Raw genomic sequence first — 15,798 nt, forward strand, 5'->3', positions numbered from 1 at the left:
TTGGCAGTAATTAAGGTTACAGCTTCAATACCAAAAAAGATTAAATGTGCAATGCATAATAGATTTTCATAGACATTAATAATTAGAATGAGATGGATCTAAAAAATGTAACCTGTAATGTACTTAAAAATTATTTGGACTGTTTTTGCTGTATAATAATAGAAAACGTACATCCTACTCCAGAAGAAATGTATACCATTTTCTGTATCTAAGCATACTTCTTAAAAGTACATCAAAAGTGAACTATTTTCTAAGTATACTTCCTCCAAAAGTGAACTCTTTTCAAAGCATACTTAAAAGTATATCAAAAGTGAACTATTTTCTAAGTATACTTCTTAAAAGTATATCAAAAGTGAACTAAAAGTGTACTATCCATATTTTTGTATACTTTTAGTATACTTTAATATACTTCTTTTTTGTAAGGAAATCCTCTTGACGAGTGACTGGAAAACCAAAATGCTGCCAGACATTGGACTTATAAGTGGATAGGGCAACTTCTATTTCAGTGTCAGCCAAACTTATTTTGCCCTGTTATGCTACTGCCCAGTTCAAGCTGTGAATACTCAATGCTGTGCACGGGTGACGCAGGTGCAAGAGGTTGCATGTTGGTAGCTCAACCAATAGGATAAAAGGGATGGCATACGGTGTTTCCCCTAGGATTTTTTTAAACAGTGGGGGCAGGTCAGGTCTACCCCTCTGCAATCGCTATCGAATCAACAGACGTGCAATTTTGCTAGCAGGGGAAGAATACAAACAACGGAAATCACCAATTAACTCAATTTAAATTTGCAAGAACTATAGACTAATACAATAACAGGCTTAAATGAACTGACAACATATGTTATAGTTAACTATAGTTATAATCTAACATGCGATCTAACAATCACGTCTGATAGACGGCCTAAAATTTTGTACAGCTCAAATTCTGATACCGTGGCGGCAGAAATTTAACCGTGGCGGGCTGCCACGGTAAAATCAACATAGGGGAAACACTGGCATATCTAAAAGAATATCGCCATTACTCTATGATACATATTGTTACATTTTTGTACCACAATATATTATTACACCCCTAATAGCTACTGCAGTTGCTTTCCTGGTTGTATTGGGCATTACGATCAATACTATTTGTCAGTGGAAACGAATGCTAAAGCGATTAATAGCTACGCTGATGGGTCATAAACTTCAGGAATTCAATGCAAGGAATATTAATTTAAGAACCAAAACATTAATGTTTTATAACAAGGGAGGCAATAGCTTTTTTGAAGCCTGAAGATTTGTGTGGATGGTAATGTATTCATTAGGATTGCGCATTTTTCCAAAGTGAGATACGTTACACCACCTGCATCTGTGGAACCAGCACATCTGTGTCCCAACCCTGCTCTTTCCTAGATCTGCTATCTACATTAACTCCAACAATGGCCTTATACAAACTCAAAACGTAAAAAAGCTCTACCATTTCATCATTGACAAGACACCTGTGGGGTGTTTCCCAGGCAGCTGTCTGCCTACAAAGCAACTTAGGACACAGCGATTAAAAATAAATATCAAGCTACTTCTTAATATAAGCAAAGCTTATAAGACAGGAGCCTTTACAATTAATAATCATGTAATGTAATCTACCTGTAGCTGTCCACCTCTTTGCAAATCCTACTTCTCCGGAAGCATCCCATGTGGCAAACTAGCAGATCATTTGTAAACGGCAAGAGATAATGGTCCCGGACAGGTTGTGTGCGTGAGAGATTAAATGGATAAACACACAGGCCATCTTCATCTTTGTCTTCATCGTCTAGGTTACATCCTGACAGGTAGAGGCCTCAGGCTGCTGTCACAATATAGCTAAAGAAAAAGCCACTTGGGAAGGATGAACTACGTGGGTACTGGTCAGGACCTGTAGTAGTATCTCAGGCCTTCAGACCACATTATGATGCCAGTCAGTTAAAACTGTATTTCTGTTTGCAAAGATGGGGTGAGAGAGGAGGAAGTGGAGAATTGCTATGAACGGCACCTGTGCTGCTGCTGCTAGCAGAGATCCCAGTGTTTGCAGCGAGCTAGAAAGCTCCTTGCAAAAACTGGGTTGACGTTACGCAATACATGTGTTCATGTTCCAATATGCCAAAGCAATAGGATTTTATCCTTTTAAGCATACAAAAATATTCTGCACCCTTCCATCCAACATCACTATGACATTATGTGACATCACTGATCAAAGGCAACCACGGGTTTCCCGCAGCACTTTGCAGCTAAGGCGGCCGCCTAAGCAACACACGCATGCCCCCTTAACTACACCGTGTTTTTTTCGTAGCAATATCTGCTGTGATACTCTGTCCTGTTTTCTCTCTTTCATTCCAAACTGTGACCAACGCTAGTCTCCCTTCTCTGAAGAACGCATTAGTCTATCGCATTAGCCTATTCCATTAGTCTATCGCACAAACTAGCCCCCGGTCTTTCATGTTGTTTATTTCGTCATGTTAGACAAATAATGAAAAAAGAAGGAAAGGGTACATATTTCAGAGTATTAAATCAGAGTTTAATTCATAGAGTACTAGAGATACAAACTACAAACATGGCCTACCCTTGTGGTACACCACCACCTGTTCCATGATGTGTTCACAAACCCTTCTCCAATTTCTCGAATCTGCACCATAAAACACCTGCTCAAACCTCAACTAGTCAATAAAAAAAGTATTTCTACATTTCTACAGGGGACAGGATAATATAATGAATCCGGAAAGTATTCACAGCGCTTCACTTTTTCTACATGTTGTTTTGTTTCAGGAATATTCCAAAATGTATGGGGGTTTTTTTCTCCAGAATTCTACACACAATATTCCATAATGATAAAGTGAAAACGTTAAAAAAAATTGGGACTCAAAATTGAGCTTAGGTGCATCCTGTTTCCACTGATCATCTTGTTTCTCAGCACTTGACGTCCCAAATAAATCATTAAATACTAAAACAAGGGATCTGATGATTTGGTTCTTCAGCAATCCCTAGATTCTGTTGCCCCACTCAAACCAAAGAAAAGAAAAGACAAGAAACTGGCACCATGGTATTCAGAGGAAACCCGCACTCTCAAGAGGTCCACTAGAAAATTAGAGCATAAGTGGCGTACCACTAAATTGGAGGTTTTCTGCCTGGCCTGGAAGGACAGCCAAATAGAGTACAAGCAAGTCCTCATCAGGTCCAGATCAGAATATTTCTCTTAAGTTGATTAGTGAGAACAAACACAACACTAAGATCTTATTTGATACTGTTGCAAAACTCACTAAGAAAAGTGCACTCTGTGTTAGTTCAGATCTCTCTCCCAATGATTTCTTAGATTTCTTTGACCAAAAAATCTATGCAATAAGGGACAAACTACAGACTAGTCCTGGAGGAGTGGCCATCACCACTGATTTTTCCTCTGTACCCAGCATGCTGCATGTTGAGGCTCTCACTCACTTTAACCCTATTTCTATGGAAGCGTTCATCAAGCTGATAGATTCCTCAAAACCCACTAGCTGCCTTCTCGATCCCCTCCCTGCCAAACTTTGTAGGGAGCTTCTCCCTATTATTGGACCACCCATGCTTGGTATTATTAATGAATCTATTGTAACTGGACAAGTCCCTGACGATTTCAAACAAGCTATTATTAAGCCCCTTCTTAAAAAAACAAACCTGGATCCAGGTTGTCTTAGCAATTACAGGTATAAATATCAGCAAATATCAGCCATACATGTGACATTGACTAAAACAAGAAAGTTTGATCATATAACATCTACTCTTATCTCTTTACACTGGCTCCCTATCCAAGCCAGAGCTGATTTCAAAGTTTTACTACTAACTTACAAATCTCTGCATGGATTGGCACCACTGTACCTCTCCGGTCTCCTTGCACCCTATTGCCCCGCTAGGACTCTAAGATCTCAAGATGCCGGCTATCTGGTAATACCCAAAGTTAAGAAAAAAACAGCTGGAGGTAGGGTGTTCTCATATAGAGCACCTCTTCTCTGGAACAAATTACCCATCTCAATTAAGGAGGTTGATACTGTTTCGACATTTAAAACTAGATTAAAAACGTTCTTGTTTAGTCAATTCTATGACTGTTAAAAGGAAGTATGTGTGTACTTTCTATGTAAACCTGGGGTGTGTGCTTGCCTATCTGTGTATCACATGTCACTTTTAAATTGTAATTATAGCTTATGTTCACATTGCCCATCTAGATGTTACAAATAAAGTAAACCGGTTACTGTTTCTTGTTACTATTATAGTTTTTATTACTAGTTGGAGACAACGGGGGACTGGTTGTTTTCATCCTTATTCGTATAAGTATAACCTATTTTAGAGTTCTTTCCCCTGGAACAGATTTCATGTTCCAACCAAGGGGTGCTGTCACTGTTTTGGTGTGTGGGGCTGCATCAAATACCCTTTTTAGCTCTGTTAAATTGCTGCACTAGTCCACACTTGACCGGTGGGGATCTCATTCTATCATGACTGTAACTGTTAGCTGCTCCTGGCATTCTCTAATCCCTGCTCTCCTCTCTCTGTCCCCCCCGCACACATTCCCTGTGGTGTGGGGGGTTGGAGCTGTCAGGACCTGCTTGGTCGTCGGTCTGCCAACGTTGGACCAGGTCGTCACTCGGAATCCAGTCTCCATGACAGCCAACAGCGAGTTTCCCGGTCCCATCCAACATCTATAAAGGCGAACAATGGGTTTTGGTGTTTCAAAACCCATTGACACTGTATGATATGTTTAGCTTGTGTTCTGCTCCTCTCTCCTACCAACCGTCTCTGGAGGAGGGGATCCCTCTCTGAATTGCTCCTCCCAAGGTTTCTTCCATTTTTTCTCCCATTGGGAGTTTTTCTGGGAGTTTTTCCTTGTCTTCCTTGAGGGTTTAGGTTGGTTGAGGGGCAGTTCTATGGGCGCATGTGAAGCCCTCTGTGACATGCTTGCGTGTAAAAAGGGCTATACAAATACATTTGATTTGATTTGATTTCTATAACTTGATAAGAGTCCACCCGTGGTAAATTCAGTTGATTAGACATGATTTGGAAAGGCACACACCGTTAACCGTTTATGGTCCCACAGTTGACAGTGCACGTCAGATAACAAACCAAGCCATGAAGTGCAAGGAATTGTCTATAGACCTCGAAGACAGGATTATATCAAGGCACAGATTTGGGGAAAGGTACCGAAACATCTCTGCAGCTTTGAAGGTCCCAATTAAGGATGTCACGAGAACAGATACTTACGATACCTTTCGATGCTAAAATAACAAAACACAGACGATTCCCATTTTTTTGAAGCACCGTAAGCACCGTGAGCGCCGATGCCAGATGTTAGCATTGGTGCTGCGCGTCTTCTGGAACTGATGGGGGCAGTATTCAGGAGTGTTCCAGTCGACGTTTACATTCAGAAAACCAAGAAGGCAACTGCAGCTGCAGCGATCGCCCCACCTCGACTTGTTTACAACAAAGGTACAAAAAGTTGTGTTTGGAAATAGCCTACTTTGCGTTTGAGGCAGATGACAGTGACGTTATAATTAATCCGCAGAAGCCGCTATGTAGAAGATGCTACCGTGTTCTTCAGATCAAGGGAGGTAATACTTCCAATTTAGCTAAGCAACTGAAGGATCGTCATCCGGATTTGTTTAAAGAATTCAAGGTGAGCCGTTCCAGAAGAGGTGCAGCACCGATGCTAACATCTGGCATCATGCAAAATAAATTAATGTTCGTTGTGGTCTCGGCGAAGTTCTGAATACATCCCCAAGAATGCCCTTTTCTGTGTTTTAATCTGTCATACACGTTACATGATGTTTGAGATGGTGGGCACTAGTGTTACAATGGCTTATGTTATGTACGTAGTTTAGGTTAGCTATCCTGTAGTTTTAACGTTAGCCTATAGCCTACCTTGGTTAGAAGGTAAACTCATGTTCATCTTGTTAGCTGAATGGCTTAATTGCACTGTATTATGTTGTGCTATGCTCTGTTGCACATCTTATGACATTTTGCTATTTTTCAAAATATTTTTATAAATAAGTTCATGTTTCAAGTACATGGACTCTTATAAAATCCTTTTTTTTTACCATGGTATCGAAATTGGCATCGAGAATCGTGTTATTTTACTGGTATCGGCACCGACTACAGAATTGTTGGTATCGTGACACCCCTAGTCCCAATAAGCAAAGTGGCCTCCATCATCCTTAAATGGAAGAAGTTTAAACCACCAGGACTCTTCTTAGAGTTGGCCGCCCAGCCAAACTGAGCGATCGGGGGAGAAGGGCCTTTTATCAGCGAGGTGACCAAGAACCCAAAGATTTGCTCCAGCATTGCTCTGTGAAGAGAGGGGCAGTGTTTCCCCAATGTTAATTTTTACGTGGCGGCCCGCCAAGGTTACATTTCTGTAATTATTAATTGGCAGCATTTATGCCATTTAAAACATACTGTAAGGTGTCTTTAAGTATGCAAATTTTGATTTATTTAGGGGAAATTGGACGAAAGTATGTGCAATATTAAATATTACAATAGCTATTACATTAAACTGCTCCGAAATATAGGGTTAGCACTTTGTTTTGGCCGGGGGGGTGGGGAGGGGGTACTGCAGCACTCCACCAATCAGGCCTGTATGGTGGAGTGATCAGACGGAAGCCACTCCTGAGTGAAAAGCACATGCCGGCCCGCTGGGAGTTTGCCAAAAGGCACCTGAAGGACTCTCAGACCATGAAAAACAAAATTCTCTGGTCTGATAAAACTGATGAAAGATTGAACTCTTTCGCCTGAATGCCCAGCGTCATGTCTGGAGGAAACCAGGCACTGCTCATCATCTTGCCAATACCATCCTACAGTGAAGCAGAATCATGCTGTGGGGATATTTTTCAGTGGCAGGAACTGGGAGTCAGGGCTCTACAGTGCGAGTATTTCACTTGTATTCGCGCCTAAAAATAGATATGTGCACACCAGAAAAAAAATGTACAAGCACAATGTGCGATTACAGATTACAAACTACCCTAATCTGTTTACCCCCCCTGTTTACCCTACGTTTAAGTCCCGCATCTCACAAGCAGAATGCGCTAACACAGTAGTTTTCTGTGAAGATGCAGTGCAGGGAAAGAAAAGTTAACAACAATGTAAAAAAGTATCGGTATAGGTCATGGGCGGAGCTGGGGGGTGGGTTCTGGGACTTAAACCCCAAATATGTTATGTTAAAACTTTGGGTTGTCATTTCCTTGTGTCTTTGTACCATTGTGGTCACAATTTACTAAATCTGTGTTGATATGATAATGGTTAACGTTAAATAACAGTAGGTACCCCCAATGCCATAGCAACTGAATTCGAAAAACTCAGTTTTCCGTGTCCGAATACGCCGTATTAGTGTGAATGGGAGGTGCAAACGCAGACATGTATGCGTTTTTAAATTTACTCGGGCTAGTGTGGACGGGGCGATTTTGGCTCATTTTTTTGAGCTGCTACTCACACAGTTAGCTGTGTTGCTCATTCCACTAATGCACATTCCTTACAAGTTGTACCTCGTTGTAAAGGAGACTAAAGGTGACTCAATGGTCGCACCACATGATTTAAAAAAATTCGGTCAAAATTTACAGACACAGCATTGGCCACCTAAATACAACTAGCTAGTTTCTACCAGAAGGGCACTATGACATTTTCTATCAAAATGTCAATTTGTGACATTTATTGTCTTTTTGAGGTCATACCACATGACATCCAAAAGTGGAAACTACATACCAGCCATTCAAAAAGTTATTTTCTTCAAAATATAAGAGAGGGTTTTAAACCTGCTGGTCCTCTGTCCTCTGTAACCGTCTACATCTAGAAACTAAGCTGCGTTGTGCACGGAACATCTCGTGATCAGACATTGGGTGTATTTGACTCCATGCAGCGCCGCAGCCGGCTGCAGCCTACAGATTGGAGAAAGAGGTAATCATAGCCCAATACATAAAATGACACATTTTCAGACTTTACAGAGCCGTTTATAACTCCTCCCCGACTGCAAGCGGCAACTCTCGCTGGTCGTTTCATGCAGCCAATGTCGAATGCACCTATTGGTTTACGGAGCGCTAGATAAAAATAACTCCGTAAATAACTTTGATACGGAGTGTTCTATTAACGGAATGACGCATTTTAAATATCGCTCGATCACGTGAATTTGATCGTGGGAAGCCGAAATCGAGATTGTGATTAAAATTCGATTAATCGTGCAGCCCTACTCCTAAATTTCTTTGCGTACTCCAAAACATTTTCATTTAGGAGCGCATGTACTCCTTGGGAAAAAAGTTAGCATAGAACCCTAACTGGAAACTAGTCAGGATCGAGGGAAAGACGAATGCAGCAATGTACAGAGACATCCTTGGTGAAAACCTAGGATGAATCCTTCAGAGTGATCTGGACTTCAGACTGGGGCGAAGGTTCATCTTCCAACAGGACAACGACCCAAAGCCAAGATATCAAAGGAGTGGCTTCAGGACAACTCTGTGAATGTCGAGTGGCCCAGCCTGAGCCCAGACTTGATCCTGATTACTACGCAAACTCGCATTAGCTATCGTACTCCGAAACTAGCATCACATCAAACTCTTAATGTGCATGCATTAGCAGGTTAGCTGTGGTGGCGTATACGGGAACCGGTTCTAGTGGGCCGTCTGGATCAAAGTCCAGGTCCCTGCTTTGAAATCTCATGATGGAGCGGACATATGCAATGCCAAAAGCCCACGAGTGGCTACAGCAAAGGGACAATTGGATGCCTGACAGCATTCAGAATGAGATACTGGAAATCTTCGCTCATGCTGTTCTAAGAGAAATTGTTTCGGAAGCGAGAGAGCATTCTTTCTATGGTTTAAAGGGGCGATTGATTGCAGAACCGGATTTACCTTGTTAGAGCTGAATAACAACAGTTCAGTGGGTAAAATGGACATACAGTGAACCTCAAAGTCCATTGACACCTCTTTCCTATGTAAATCTCACACTTAAAAAATGTTTATATCAGGTTATCACTTAATAGATACGCGTTACTCCTACGCAGAAGGCGAGTGTTGTACTCGGTGTGCCTGAACGATAGGGGGAAAAGGCAGAGAAGACGGTTTAAACCAAACATAGAACAGCCATTCTGGGTGAGACAATTTTAAAACACCAAATAGCATTGAAAGAGGAGTATGTAAACAGGGCACCGTTGTTATTCAGCTCTAGGGAGGGAGGGGCAGGAGTGGCGTAACCATGACAACGATTGTCATGTCCCTGTGTTAGTGTAGACGGCAACAATTTGGAAAACGATATGAAAACGGTAGTGTGGACAGAGATCATTAGTTTTTTATTGATTGTATATTTTGAGTTTTATTCACATCCATTCTGCAGGTTCAATGCATTTTGAAAATCAAATTTGATTTGGTTAAAATCAACAAATAATCGTGATAATTAATTGTGATCTCAATATTGATTTAAATAATCGTGATGATCATTTTGGCCATAATCGTGCAACCCTAATGGGCATACCATAAAAGGAGAAAAGCTAGTGTTTTTCCCGGGAACATTTCAGAGGATCTATCAGGGGGCAAAGAACAGCAAGAGCAGTGTCCAAATGCACTCTATGTGCACTGCAGTAATCATTCATTAGATTTGGTATTACAAGAAGTGGCAAGGGAAGTTTGTGTCGTTGCAGACACTTTAAACTTTGTACGGGGTGTCTCATTGGTGATAGGTGAGTCGTCAAAGCGTAACGGTGCGTGTCCACTGCAGTGATGCGATGCGAGCTACATTTTTTCCATTCATTTTCAATGGAGCCAGGCGAATCGGTTGCGTGGTGCATTGTGGGTAGCGACACGACCTGATACGATTCAAGCGATTCGAGTTGGGATTTTCTAAACTTTACGCAAATGAGAGATTTTCGCTGGCAATGGCCAATTGGATTGTTTTCTTGTTTTTCGTAGCGTGGCAACCACGGTAAACATTTCTAGCTTTCAGTTTCAAGATGGAGGAGAAACTAATCGCTTGTGTGGCTGCATATCCAGTCCTGTACGATACGTCTCTGTATTTGTACAGAGACATTGACAATAAGAATGAGGCTGGCGCAGGGTTGTCGACGTTGTCGTTGCTTCTGGTGGGTTTTTTGTACTTTTAAATTCAGTCTCGTCACATTACTCTTATCTCCCAAATAAACGTACCGGTACGTCCCAAAAAATCTGGGGAAAAATCCACCCGGTATGTTCTTATTTTGGACGGTACGTTTATTTTTTGGGGGAAAATCGAGACATAATTTAAGAAAAAAAATGTTAGCTACCTTAGCTAGCTAGCTACTGGAAAGTATCTTACATTAGCTGACGACTTTAGCTACCAACTGAAGGTTCTCAGTGCAAGCTAGTAAATGTTAACCTCATTATGGCTCTGATGTTAGCTCTAGCTACTGTATACTCACATAACGGTTCCCATTCAGCACACCAGCATGACAGTCACAACCTATGGACAACGAGCCTCTTATCGTCAAAAAGAAATCCCAGGGTATTTACTTTTTTATATTTGCAGACTCAAATAAAGTAACTCAACTGTAACTAGTACAAGTTCAGGATTGTATGCCGCACAAGACGCGGAATATGAGGTGCTGTGAGATGATGTCATTAGAAATATCACAGCACCTGCAATTGTGTTGCGCGGCAGTCGTGTCTACTAGGGCTGTCCCCGATTAAGATTTTCTTTGGTCGACCAAGACTCGACTAAAACGTCTGAAAGTCGACTAATCGAACTTTGAGACGCTTTTTTTCACAAAAAACAGCTATACAAACATAGATGTTAAAAAAAAATTGCGATCTGACTCAATGGCTGCTGGACATTGCAGATTCAGCCGCTGATAGCCTACTAATAATAAGACTTGTATCCCCAGCCCTGTTGTAACCGATTGCCGATGGTATTTAGTACTCTTACAATGTACAACAAATAAAAAATATTTTTGTTTGACACGCAAATCATCAGAGCGCGCTTATCACTGCCTGAAAACTTGCAGCATGCGAACTTACGTAGAAGCTTGAAAAACGTTTTTAAAGTCACCCGGTACGTAATGAAATGCTGCCATATCACAGGTTTATTTGCCATTTTGACTAATAACACCAACAAAGTTAGCCTGGCTCTGCCCTCCTACGTACTTCCGCTCAATTTTGATTTTGCATATGTACTAGGTCCAGTGTTTCCCCTAGGTCTAACCCCCCCCCCCCCCCCGGCCAAAACAAAGTGCTAACCCTATATTTCGGAGCAGCTTAATGTAATAGTCTAATAGCTAATGTAATATTGCACATATTTTCGTCTTATTTCCCCTAAAGAAATAAAATTAGCATACTTAAAGACACCTTACAGTATGTTCTAAATGGCATAAATGCTGCCAATAAAAAATTGACGTAACAACTTATTGTAAATGCAGTGGCCTAGCCTATAGATTAAGGTAGGCCACTCGGAAACATGTCTTGATAGGCTAAGCATTCTGTAGCAAATAATAACAATATACCCACTATTTATTCATTAAAACTAGGCTACTACTTAAGCATAAAAATGCACCTAAAATACAAACGTGAGCAAGGGCAGCAATCGCTATCGAATCAACAGACGTGCAATTTCGCTAGCAGGGAAGAATACAAACAACGAAGATCACCAGTTAACTTAATTTAAATTTGCAAGAACTATAGACTAATACAATAACAGGCTTAAATGAATTGACAACATAAGTTATACGACTTACAGTTCTCAAGGACGCACACGCGCAATCTCAACTGCGCTGTGAAGCGCGTCTGTGCTATTCTCCGACATGCGCTCTAACAATCACGGCTGATAGACGGTCAAACATTTTTTACAGCTCTAATTCTGATACCGTGGCGGCAGAAATTTAACCGTGGCGGGCCGCCAGAAAAAAATCTACATGGGGGAAACACTGAGGTCTGGGAGTTTGACTTTGAAGTCGGTTTTCAGAAACACATATTTGTAGGTCCAATCAGCGAACAGAGGGAGTGGCTGAGAACGATGACGTTAATGTCGTGCACTAGTTTGAGTAGTTCAGTAATGGCGGCGGAAAAAGATGCGAGCGAAGCTATTCTGCGGTTGTGGCAACGCTGCCGAATATCCATAAGTTAAAGCCGGAGCAAGAACATTCCTTGCTGAGTTTTGTTGGTGGCCATGATGTTGTGGCCCTCTTCCCCACGGGGTACGGGAAAAGTTTGATTTTCCAGCTACGGCAGCTAGCTCCGTTACAGTACTTTACTTTTCGGAGAGTTTGACTTGCTCCCTTCTGGTTGTCTAAATTCACTTGGCCGACATCATGATGCTTTTTAAAATGTAATTAATTGTTTATTTCCTACCAACGGCCATTACTGTCCCAACTGGACCCTGTCATGGGGTTTGGGGGAAGGTGTGTCTGTATTGTGTGTTCTGTATGGTGTAATGTTGTTGGCATTTGGCGCTGTTCTGTGTTGGTGTATGTGTTTCTGACCCCTGCTGCACACTAATTTCCTTTTGAAGGACAAATAAAGTTGAAAGTTGAAGTTGAAAGTAGTGGTGTAGGAGTTGCTAAGGCGAACGCTTGCGATTGGTTATGGCAAATCAGAGTGGCTCTGGGCAGATCCAATAGTTTTAAACTTCAACAGAGGACCCGCCCTTAAGGAAGTTAACGTTTGTCAATGGAGCGATCCCAGACCCTCTGTACAAATGAAATGTACGAGGGTCTGGTTAGGACCAGGCTACAACAAAGTAGGCTATGGCAGAGTTTGTAATTCTGCAGCCAATTGTGCTTGTGCCGTGTGCAAAATACCAAACCAAAACAAAGCGCAGATTAACAAAAGGGAAAACAGTAACACCTTTGCTTTTAAATTATAGTAGAGTTGCTTTATTTGTCTTAAATAATATAATCTACAATTTCTGTAGAACATTTAGTTAATTCAGTAATGATGACACAAGCGGGAATCAGATCTCACACTGCCATACGCCAGCTCAACTTAAAAAATCGTAGTCGACCAAGAGCATATCGACCAAAAAATCGACAAATCGACTGAGTGGGGACAGCCCTACTCTATAGGGACTGATTTTTGCCAGTCTCGTAAATCTTCTTCGATGGACTGGGTGACTTTTAGTCTTAAAGGAAATGGCACTTTATAAATAGCTGGTCTCTCAACCCCTTTTCCCCTAGCCAGTTATGACTACCCCCCACCTCCTTTCCAGAGCAGTGGGGATACAGTATTGCTGCAGACAAAATGTCCCCCTGCGTTTTCTTCCCCTCTTGGCTTCCCTCCCTTTAACCTTAATAAGAGACTGTGGAGAGGCCTGTCAGTGTGACAATAATTACAGAAACTACGCTGTTCACCAGCTGCAACAAGCCCCCTGCCTCCCTCACATGCACGGACATACAACTCTCCTCCCCCTAATGTCAATGTCTTCCCTTACACACAAACACCTACACATACATACTAGGCATGATCAACAGTATGACACACAAGTAGGCCTAACAAGCATATAGGTTTTGAGTGCGGACAAAAACAGAAGCTGTGTACATCTAAAGAAGGTGTGATATTGCAGAAACTAAAATCGTTCCCAGTCTTGGCTTAATCCCACTGAACAGTTTATAGGTACAACTGTAATATCTGTATCTGTATAATGTATTTTTAAATGATTAACTAGTCTTGAGCGAATACAATTCTAAAACTTCAAAATAATTGTTCTTTTACATTCACCCTTGGCATAATATAGTTCCATTTAAGAGGCCTGAAGTGTAGCCTAAGCGGTCAAACATTGCGATATGTATCTGTATCATGATACAGTCAGAGTGCATCCCCTTCCAGATGAACCCCCCATAAAATCTAGCTTTCTACTAAGGCAAGTCCAAAAGGGCAAAATCTGTGCACCATGCATATTACACATGACGTCTCCCCTTACCCAGGATCCAAAACGAAAATAGCGAGATCATATTTAGAGAAAGCAATGTGACAAGAAACTGCGGTAGCACTACAATAACGAGTTCCAAGTTACAGAGATGACACGACATTACTGTTAGCGTGTCTGATCATTTAGTAAGCCATTTAGGGTCGACATGTAAGATACATAGACATAGAGGCTAGGCTCGTGCAAGGACAGCACACAAACTAGCTCTATTTATTGCTTGCTAGCTATTACATTGATGCTAGCATTGGTTCGTAAAATAAAACTCAGTATTCCACTACGAATGAAATTGCTGGCGTTTACATTTTTGGCCTGCAGCTCGCTTTTTAAGGCATTAACTGTTGTGGCATTAATATTAGTTACACACTAGCTATAACTGTGGCAAACAACAGCAGGCTAACTTGCTAGTAGGCTAGCTGCTAAGGCTTTGACTGCTATCTGGAAAATCAAATGATGGCAGAGCCGTGATGGGATGTTATTGTCTTTTCCACCTTACCTGTTTGCTGATCAGTTTTGAGTTTCTTTTATTTATTGTTGAAAATACCATGTAAATTAAAAGAACAAATTGCAATGGCCAAAACCTAGCACGTTAACCATGCACAACTTGGCTGGCTAGCCTAAGCTTTTGCCCCGTTGGAATAGCATTCCACTTTCAAGCATGACACATAGGAGATAACTAACCACCCCCTCCGTAGTTCTCATATACTGATTCTACACGGAGATTGGATCTATTGGTTGCCGGTAAATGAGAATCCAATATTTGTATTTGAATAGTACTATAACAAAAAATTTGGTATTAGTTATATCACCCCAGATTTGTGTGTGTGTGCGTGTGTGCGTGTGTGTGTGTGTGTGTGTGTGCGTGTGTGTGTGTGTGTGTGTGTGTGTGTGCGTGTGCGTGGGGCCTGCAGGTGCTTGTGTTATATCATTAGGGTGCTGGTGTTAAATCATTGGCACTGAAGAACTTATTGAATAGTTATCATCCATTAAGTGTAGGCACATATTTCAATAAAGAAATTGTAATGCTACTGACTTTGCATTACGTCTGAACACAACTTGAATGAATCATCCTTAAAACAAAATACTTAATATGGTTATGAGATTAATGAAAATCCATCATCATCATTCCTTAATGGATCTGTTTGATTTGTGTGGAGATTGCATGATTGTTTAACAATGTTTTGAACTTTAGTTCTTTAGTTTAGATTTGTTTTTTATGATTACATGTTGTGTCTACTAAATTATATACAAGAATACAAAACAATCAAGTGCAATCATGAGTGTGAGTGTGTGTATGATACATCTGTATATCAATATTTTACATGTTCTGTCTGTGTGATACATTTGTATGTGAATATTCAAATTTTTCTCAGCCAATGACTTAAATTTCTCTCACAAACATACACATACGTACACACTTTCACACAGAATGCGAATTGTACACACTTTCACACAGAATGCAAATTATACAATCACATACGGGGGGTCAACTTCTTCTCCAGGGCGTGTATTGACCCCCCCAACCTGTTGTTTTTACCTCTTGTGGGGGGGTCCAAGTTTTGATTAGGGAGTCAGACCCCCCCCCCCCCCCCCCCCCCCCCCCCCCCCCCGCGCAATTCACACCCTGTCTCACACACAAGCAGCACAAAAAATACGGTCTCCAAATTCCACTTGCAACCTTCCTGGGAAAGGATTCATAATCCTAAATGAAAATATTGGATGTGGGTGGAGGGATGGTTTAGTTGCAGGTGTGTGTGTGTGTGTGTGTGACTGCATGCGTGCGTGCACACACGCTGCATGATATAATCTGTTTCCTGCAAAAACAGATGGACTTTTAGGGCTGGGCGGTATGGCCTAAAATGTTTATCACGGTATAATTTGTAAGCAATGACGGTATCGGTATTT

General features: G+C 41.3%; 1 protein-coding gene across 1 annotated transcript in view; it reads right to left on the minus strand.

Annotated features, from left to right (window-relative positions):
* The window catches only part of nck1b (NCK adaptor protein 1b), a 132,345-nt gene extending 117,783 nt beyond the window's left edge, over window positions 1–14,562 (minus strand). Inside the window, exon 1 of the mRNA XM_047014233.1 lies at window positions 14,390–14,562. The gene's annotated coding sequence lies outside the window, so the exon portion shown is untranslated. The remainder of the gene's footprint in view (window positions 1–14,389) is intronic.
* Between the last annotated feature and the right edge of the window lie 1,236 nt (window positions 14,563–15,798).

Source organism: Hypomesus transpacificus, unplaced genomic scaffold (assembly GCF_021917145.1).
Source record: "Hypomesus transpacificus isolate Combined female unplaced genomic scaffold, fHypTra1 scaffold_228, whole genome shotgun sequence".
Taxonomy (NCBI): Eukaryota; Metazoa; Chordata; class Actinopteri; order Osmeriformes; family Osmeridae; genus Hypomesus; species Hypomesus transpacificus.